The 8865-nt window shown below is 45.2% G+C and overlaps 1 pseudogene; it reads left to right on the top strand.

The window, feature by feature from the left end:
* Nucleotides 1-6012: 6012 nt before the first annotated feature.
* On the top strand, nucleotides 6013-8165 carry LOC138381442 (glyceraldehyde-3-phosphate dehydrogenase pseudogene; annotated as a pseudogene).
* The last annotated feature ends 700 nt before the right edge of the window (nucleotides 8166-8865 follow it).

Here is an 8865-nt window from a genome sequence, read left to right as displayed (position 1 = left end):
CACTTTGGGAGGCCGAGACAGGAGGATTACATGAGGCCTCCCTGGGAAACGTACTGAGATTCCATCTGAAATTATAGTATTATTTTTGTTTTGAGACATGGTCTTGCTGTGTCACCTGGGCTAGTGTACAGTGGTATCATTGTAGCTCACAGCAACCTCAAACTCGTGAGCTCAAGCGATCCTCCTGCCTCAGCCTCCCGAGTAGCTGGGACTACACGCAAGTACCTGCCTAATTCTTCTATTTTTTGTAGAGATGGGGTTTTGCTCTTGTGTGATGCCCAGTGACTTCTCTGAAGTTTGTCTTTTTATCATGAAAGTATACTGACTAGATTTATCATGCACTTTAAAGAATTCATTTGGTTTATAGCTGGGTATTCTCTCTATATTAGTATAGGAATTATTTAGATTTTGAGTCGAATGTTCTAAACCCTTTTGGAATTTGAATAGTTTGTCAAGTTTATTGATTTTATAGCACCGCCATCTTGAAACAAATGCCATATGCTGTTCCTGAAAGAACATTTTGAGAGAATTATGTGGTATTCAGTAAGGCAGTTAAAAATAACCTGGAAAGTATTAATATTTAGTGACTTGCTCAGAAGTCATTAGGTCAGCACACAGCCACCTCATGCACCTGCGGTGACAAGTGAAAACCATGGCTGGGTGCGGTGATGCGTGCCTGTAATCCCAGCTACTCAGGAGGCTGATGCGGGAGGATCATTTGAGACCAGCCTGGGCAACACAGTGAGAGGAAAGAAAATCATGGAAGTCCAGCCTGACGCATTTTTCTCAGCACGTGGAGGATAGCGGAGGGTGACACCCTGAGCATTAGAGCTGCCTTACCTTGCTTTGTTTCAAAAAGGAGTTGTGGTAACTCATAGTAAGATAACAAAACAAACGGAAAGGGGAGTCAGGGCCAAGGGAACATGGGGTGGACTGAGGAGTTAAGTCAGGAGTCAGGTCAGCGTTGGAAATGTGAGCCACAGGGACATGCCTGGCTGCCAGGAGGCTGGGTCACACATTTGGCTCTGAGCTCCCACAGCCTGACCAAATAGGAAAACAGTTCGAGAATTCTGGAGACTTAAAACTAGCAAGAGACTCAGAAGAAGTACATTTTCTGAGCTGAAGCCTAAAGAAATTACTGTCCTGGGCCCTCTTGAAGGACAAGGCTCTCAACAGTGTTCCCGTAATAGACGTGGTGGTGAGTGTCCCTCAGTGCAAGCTGAGGACATGGCGCCCTGCACAGACTCCAGGTGGGGCCAAAGTCAGCTGGTTCAGCCTTTCAGCTAGTTTGATTCAGGACTTAAAATTTGGTCTGCTGGAAGCATGTGGTATTACCAATTTTTAATCTTGGCCAATTTTATTGAATTTGATGGGAGAGGTTAGTCTTTGGCCAAGTGTTTTATCAGCCATCTGTAATTTCTCTTTTGTGTAATGTCTGTTTGCTACTTTGGTGATTTTCCTTTTGGAGAATTGGAGTTTTTCTTTTTAATAAACTTGGATGGGTTTGTTTGTTTGTTTGTTTTTTAAGAGAATGTTAGTCTTTTTGTCACGTATGGTGAATAACTTTTTTTTCTAGTTTGCTCCTGGTAAACGTTTTTAGGATTGCTCACTGAAATAGGAGGGGGACAGGCTACTGTATTGAGAGTGGGAGGATGGGGTTAGGGCAGTTGGCTTGGGAAGAGGGAACACGTGGGGTCACCCTAGGAGGAGGAGAATAGTGGCTGGGCACATGGGGAAGGCATCCCAGGCAGCGCTTGGTGCCCAGCTGCAGTGAGATGTTGTGTATTTATATTATATATTGTTCTTTCTCAGGAGTCTCTGTGCATGTACAGGTAGTGGCCCAGGGAGGTGTCAGAAGCCAGGGGACTTTGCTATGTTGGGACAGTGAAATATGAGGTAATTCCATCTGCTTCAGTGTATTTTCAAAATTCCATTCTTAGTCTGCTAATATGTGTAATGATCTGCCTGGCTCCCCATTACTGCCTTTCTCCTTAGCTTTGGCTACATTTATTTCACATCACCAGACCCTTCCTCCATACTGTGCAAATCTCTCCTCGCCCCCAGTTCAGTTGGACAAAGTTAAAGTTATTCTAGTTGCACACTGTGGGCCTCAGTCCCACTTGTACTCACTGGGCCTTGTAGCTGTGGACACAGTCCCATCTAAAACTGCACTGCTCTGTGTCCCTGCTCCTACATAGCTGTAAGTATGGTCTTGCTCTTGTGCCCCATCCTGGCTACCAACCAGTGCTCCACTTTCCCCACAAATGGGGTCTTTTTTTTTTTCTTTTTTTTTTTTTTTCATTCAGCCAAATCCTCTTCTGAGCTCAGGCCCCAAGGATGAGAGCCTGTCCCTGGGCATGGATTTCCTCCCCTCTGCTGCTCTGCCTGAATCCTTTGCTGCCACCTTCATGCTACCCATGCGGCCCTGCCTGCTGAGCCATCTGCCTCTTGCTGAATGTCCCTAAGGCACTGTCTGCCAGCATTGTCTGCGGCGTATACGAAGGGGCTTCCTCTCCCTGTGTCCCAGGAGTCAGGCACCTGCCCCACCTTGGTGAGCCTGGGAGGCTCCTTTGGCACCTCCTCCCAGTCCTTTGTCTCAGGGCACCTGTTCTGACAGTGAGCACTTGGGAGGGACAGGTTTTGAGTCCTGTGAAAAGAAGGTAGGGAGGAAGTGTCCTCCACACAACTTCTGCCCTTTTTCCTCATTCTTCCTGGTGTGTTAAATTTGCGCGCTCACGTGTGTGTGCGTGTGTGCACGTGTGTGTGATGTTCTCTTGCTTAGAGGCTGAGGATATTGAGAGTGGAGAAGGGTAGAAGAGTTGAAAAGTTATTTTTATTTTGTGGCTAGGCAAAGTAATTCTAAAAAGCCAACCTATGGAGACCATTCTAGTTCTGTTCCACCTGTTAATACATTATAATACAAGTGATGTGAAAACAAGGCCTCTTTCTTTTGAAAGTAACTGTTAGAAAATGCTTTGAGGCTGTAGTTGATACAGAATGTTTTATAGTCAGACCAAAAAAATGTTATTCCTACACATTGTTTCCTATGACCTGGAAATAAGGATAGTACAGATCACTCTTTGTAATGGAATTTGTTGTCCTAAGGGCACCCATTGCACAAGTTAGGAATTTTGGGTGGTAAATAATAAAATTTATGTGAAAGAGTACACACAGGATTTCAGGCTGGGGAGGGACCATTGACTGTAGTTTTTCCTGGCCAGTTTTCATCAAAAGTTTAGATTTTCTCCAGACTGTGCTAGGTTCTCTTTTCTGTTATGACAAAAACCAACCAAACAAAACACAAATGTCATATGCTGTTAGTAGGAATGTAAATTAGTAAGATTACTTTGGAAAACTGTTGGCAACACGTACTGAAGTTGTAAATATGCACGTTCTCTCACCCACCAATTCTACTTCTAGGTCTGTAGGCACCAGAAATGTGTGCATATATTCACCAAAAGTCACATGCTAGAATGTTCGTTGCAGTATTATTGATGCTAGTTAAAAACTAGAAATAACCCCACAGTCCATCAAACACAGAATAAATCATGGTATAAGTGTTCAGTGAAATTCTTGATAACAACGGGAATGAAAGTGTCATTGCTGCATGTCCCACAGCATGGATGAATCTCATAAGCGTGGTGTTGAGTGAAAGAAGCCAGACAAAAAAGACAACATGCATGATTTGGTTTATGCAGAGTTCAAACTCAGGAAGAGCTGTGGCGCTGGGAATCAGGATGGCACCGCCCTTTGGGGAAGAAGAAGGAGGATAGTGATCTGGGGAAGGTGTGAGGGCTTCTGGGTGCTGGTAATGTTCTATTTCTTGACCTGGGCAGTAGTTATGTGGATGAGTTCACTTTGTGATAATTCACCAAGCTATATACCCATGATTTATATTCTTTTCCTATATTAACCTTCAATAAAAATATATTTCTTGTTAAGAAAACTTGCAGTATGTGTTACACTTGAGCTAGAGTTTTCACATGTATATGACCCTTCTGGAGTTAGGGACTTGGCGTGTACTTTTGCCTCAGTCTCCAAGGGTCCTTCTTTCTTTGCACCCAATTCCTGCTCATCCTTTGAGAAATCTTCCCTGGCAAGCTGTTTCCCTCCCTTCCCCACACACTGGGTTGTGTCCCTGTGATTTCACAGGTCTGTGGTGGGTGTCTGATTGCCTCTCCCCCTGAGCTGCAAGCTTCAGGAGAGCGGAGGCTGGGCCTGTTCATGCCATCGTTGTGGTCCAGGGACTGCCATGGTGCCTGTGCTGATCCGGTAACTGTCCATTGATGGGACTCAATGGGACTCACTTGAAAGGGAGAAACCTTTTTTGCTTCATCCATTTCAACGTTTAGTTAGGGGAAGTGGGAGTTTGGAGGAGCCATGAAGTTGAAGCCCTTGTGAGGTGGCCTGGAACACTTTTGAGATTATAGTGGCTTTAATAGCCTTACAATGTGACCTGTAGGAAAACTCAGCTGAAAGAGGGAAGCAGTGTTGGCTACTCAGTGTCCCTTAACCTAGTTCTGTTTGCTGTGGCCACTTGTCATGCTCCTGAGAATGAACAGTTTATATATGATGACTTCATTTGTTTTGGCTTTTCTCATGACAATCCTAAGGTCAAGTGTATTTTAGGCCTGAGAAATATGTCCTGGAAGTTAGTTCCAGAATCCCTATTTCCTTTTTCTTTCCTTAGTATTAAAATCTTGGCTATCCTCTCCATTCCTTCCTCCCAAACTCTTCTTAGAAGCAACTTTGCAAGGATCATCAATATCCTCTGTGTTGATTTTCTCTGAACTTAACTTGTTCTTTTTCAACTCGGTGTCGGGAAGGTGCATGTTTTCATTTACTATTCTAACCTGACAAAATTATGCCGAAAGCAATGCTCTGATGGACCGAGTAGGAGAATTTAAGACAAGACATTTACGTTGAGACTTATGTGTTGGATGAGTTTTACAGGTTTTTCCCCTTCTCGTGCAGTGTGGTTCGGAGACAGGTTTGGAGCCAGATGGTACTGGTCCAAATCCCAGCCCTACCACTCCCTGCTTTTTGCCCTTTGGCAAGTCACATAACCTCTCTGGGCCCAGCTTTTTCTTATTTGAAAAGTGGGGTTAGCTGTCAAGAGTTAATTAACTTTTCAATGTAAAACAGTCTGTAGCGTTGAGTCTGGCAATGTTTAAGAAATTATAAATAATAAATAGCTTTTGCCTAAAATGGAAGTTCAACTTTATTGTTAGAAAAAGCGTGGTTTTAATGTATACTATGTTAGACTCTAAAAAGTAGATTAGGGTTTTCCTTTTCAGAAAATATTTGGAAATTAATTTTGGGTCCTGAGAAATGGTCATATAATACCCAATTACACAATTTACCTTTGGGAACAAAGAAGAAAATATATTATCACTATATAGGTTTGCATAATTCTGCACCCCTCCTCCCCTTTTACTTTGGAAACCAAAGAGTGAGGGAGAGAGAATTTTGGAGAGCCTGATCCGCTGTTAACTCTACTAACCATTTCCTGAAGAACAGACCCTTCCAGAGCTGCTCAGAAATCTGGGGATGTTATGTGGAGGTTTTAGCTCTTGTTTTCTTTTTTCCTTCAGTAGCTTCAGGTTGCTTAGAATTAAGGGCTATTCTAAATGACCCTGTGTTTGTTGATGAGAAAAGGGGGAGCAGGGAGCGGTTTTGCAAGGGATGAGATGGTATTTCCATGCACAATTTACAGATTTGGACCTCAGCATCTTTGGTCTTGAAGGGCTTGATGGAGAAATTACAAGGTCAGAAGGGGTTTGAGGTGTGGTGGAAAGAACAGAGATTTTCCATATCCTGCGTCTACCACTGTATACTTTGCACAAGTTATTAATGTTTTGGAGCATCACTTTTCTTATTTGCAAAATGGGAATAATAAAGTCTACCTGATAGAGTTTCTGAGAGGATTAACTGAGGTAACATGATAAATGACACTTTTCCTAAGAGACAGTGAGATAGACGAGTTTTTATCCGCTCTTTCTTCTCCTGCTTTAGTTCAACCTGTTTTATGCTCTGGCAAGAGTGAAGAAATTCTGTTTAAAGGATTATCTGTAATTATTTGGCTTAGTATTTTGAAATATTTCATTATGGAGAATTTACAATAGGTATAAAAGTGGAATCATGTCATATTTGTTCTACAACAAATTACCCCACAACTTTCTGGCTCAGAACAAAAGTACTGATCTCTCAGGGTGTCTGTGGGTGGTGAATGTGAGAGCAGCTCGGCTTGGTGGTTCTGGTCGTCGTTTCTCGGAGCTGCAGGCAGGCGTTGCTGGAACTTCGCTGGGCCCGGGCATTTGCTTCCAAGGTGCTTCCCCACAGGACCGGCAAGTTAGTGCGGGATGTTTTGGGGGTAGGAGAAGGGCCCACTTCCTCTCCACGAGGGCCATCTTCACAGGGCTGCTCTAGTGTCCTCACAGCGTGGTGGCCGGCTTCCCCCAGAGATGTGATCCAAGAGGTCATGGCAGAAGTTACCCCCTAGCCCAGACTACGTGTCATCAGTGCTGCCATGTTCTTTTTGTCAAATGGACCAGCTTTGACTCAGTGAGACTAGAGACCACACCAGATCTTGGCCCGGTGCGGTGGCTTATGCCTGTAATCCTTGCACTTTGGGAGGCTGAGGCGAGAGGATCTCTCGAGGCCAGGAGTTCGAGACCAGCCTCAGGAAGACCCTGTCTCTACAAAAAGAGAGAAAAATGAGCCAGGTGTGGTATTGCTTGCCTGTCGTCCCAGCTACCCCAGAGGCTGAGGCAGGAAGATTGCTTGAGTCCAGGAGCTAGAAGTTGAAGTGAGCTATGATGACACCACTGCACTGTAGCCAGGGCAACAGAGTAAGACCCTGTTTCCAGAAAAACAAACAAACAAGCTCTCTGGCCCTCTCGTTCGACAGACAGCTGCCTCTTCTCGCGCAGCGCCAGCGCTGTCTCCGAGACACCATGGTGAAAGTGAAGGCCGGAATAAATGGATTTGGCCGGATCGGGCACCTGGTCACCAGGCCTGCTTTTAACTCTGGCAAAGTGTGTATTGTCGCCATCAATGACCCCCTCATTGACCTCAACTGCATGGTTTACATGTTCCAGTATGACTGCACCCATAGCAAGTTCCATGTCACGGTCAAGGCAGAGAACGGGAAGCTTGTCATCAATGGCCATCCCATAACCATCTTCCAGGAGCGAGATCCCACCAAAATCAAATGGAGTGAAGTGGGTGCTGATTACATTGTGGAGTCCACTGGCGTCTTCACCACCCTGGAGAAGGCTGGGGCTCACCTAGATGGGGGTGCCAAAAGGGTCATCATCTCTGCTCCCTCTGCTGACACCCCCATGTTTGTGATGGGCGTGAACCACGACAAGTACCAAAACAACCTCACCATCGTCAGCAATGCCTCCTGTACCACCAACTGCTTAGCCCCCCTGGCCAAGGTCATCCGTGACAACTTTGGCATCGTGGAAGGACTTATGACCACAGTCCATGCCGTCACCGCCACCCAGAAGACCGTGGATGGCCCCTCTGGAAGATGTGGCGTGATGGCCGTGGGGCTCTCCAGAACATCATCCCTGCGTTGACTGGCGCGGCCAAGGCCGTGGGCAAGGTCATCCCCGAGCTGAATGGGAAGTTCACTGGCATGGCCTTCCGCGTCCCCACTGCCAACATGTTGGTGATGGACCTGACCTGCTGTCTGGAGAAGCCAGCCAAGTATGACGACATCAAGAAGGTGGTGAAGCAGGCGGCAGATGGCCCCCTCAAGGGCATCCTGGGCTACACTAAGCACCAGGTTATCTCTTCTGACTTCAACAGTGGCACCCACTCTTCCACCTTTGATGCTGGGGCTGGCATCGCCCTCAACGACCACTTTGTAAAGCTCATTGCCTGGTACGACAATGAATTTGGCTACAGCAACAGGGTGGTCGACCTCATGGCCCACATGGCCACCAAGGAGTAAGAGCCCCAGACCACCAGCCCCAGCCAGAGCGCAGAGGAAGAGAGAGGCCCCAGCTGCTGGGATGTCCCTGCCTACTCAGTCCCCGTCTCACTGAGAATCTCCCCTCCTCAAAACACAGTTTCCATGCCAGAGCCCCTGAAGAATGGGAGGGGCCTAGGGAGCCCCACCTTGTCATGTACCATCAATAAAGTTCCCTGTACTCGGCCAAAAAAAAAAAAAAACAAATCTTGTGATGATCTGATCAGATCTTTAATTCATTAGTGGCGATATGGTGGCAAATGGTGATATTCTAATTCTGTCATCTCTGGTTCATTTAATACTGAATCCTTCTACAAAATGAAACTTCCCTCATTAACTATGTGATAAAATTTGAACCTAGCACAGGCAGGATAAATGCTTGTTTCTTGCCCTTCATTTACTGGATTTCAGAATAATGATTAGTTCTCTAGCATGCTTCAAAGGGGACTAGTTAAATTTTTTTTTTAGTATTACTATGAACTCAAGGATTTAAACACATTTGTTACATTTCAATCTATTGCACTTATTACCTGTATTGATGTCCATGTATTTGTACCTCCTTTTCAATAAATGGTAGCATCCTCCACGTACTGGTCTTGACCTTTTTTTTCTAACTTAGCAGTATATCCTTGAGATCGCTTCATAGTTGTCTGTGGAGGAATTCTTCATCCTTTTTTTTAAAAAAATTGAGATATAGTTCATATACTCACCCTTATAAACTATACATTTCACTGGTTTTTTAGCGTATTCACTGAGTTGTGCAAACATAACCACGAATCCTGGGATGTTCTCATCAAAGAAACCCTGTCCCCATAAATAGTTACTCCTCATTGCTCCTGCCCACCTACCCCCACCCCCCAAACCTCAGCCCCTGGCAACCACCA

This window comes from Eulemur rufifrons, chromosome 3 (assembly GCF_041146395.1).
Source record: "Eulemur rufifrons isolate Redbay chromosome 3, OSU_ERuf_1, whole genome shotgun sequence".
In the NCBI taxonomy this organism is placed as follows: domain Eukaryota; kingdom Metazoa; phylum Chordata; class Mammalia; order Primates; family Lemuridae; genus Eulemur; species Eulemur rufifrons.
The sequence above is the reverse complement of the archived record's forward strand: the minus strand, read 5'-3'. Positions and strand labels throughout refer to the sequence as shown.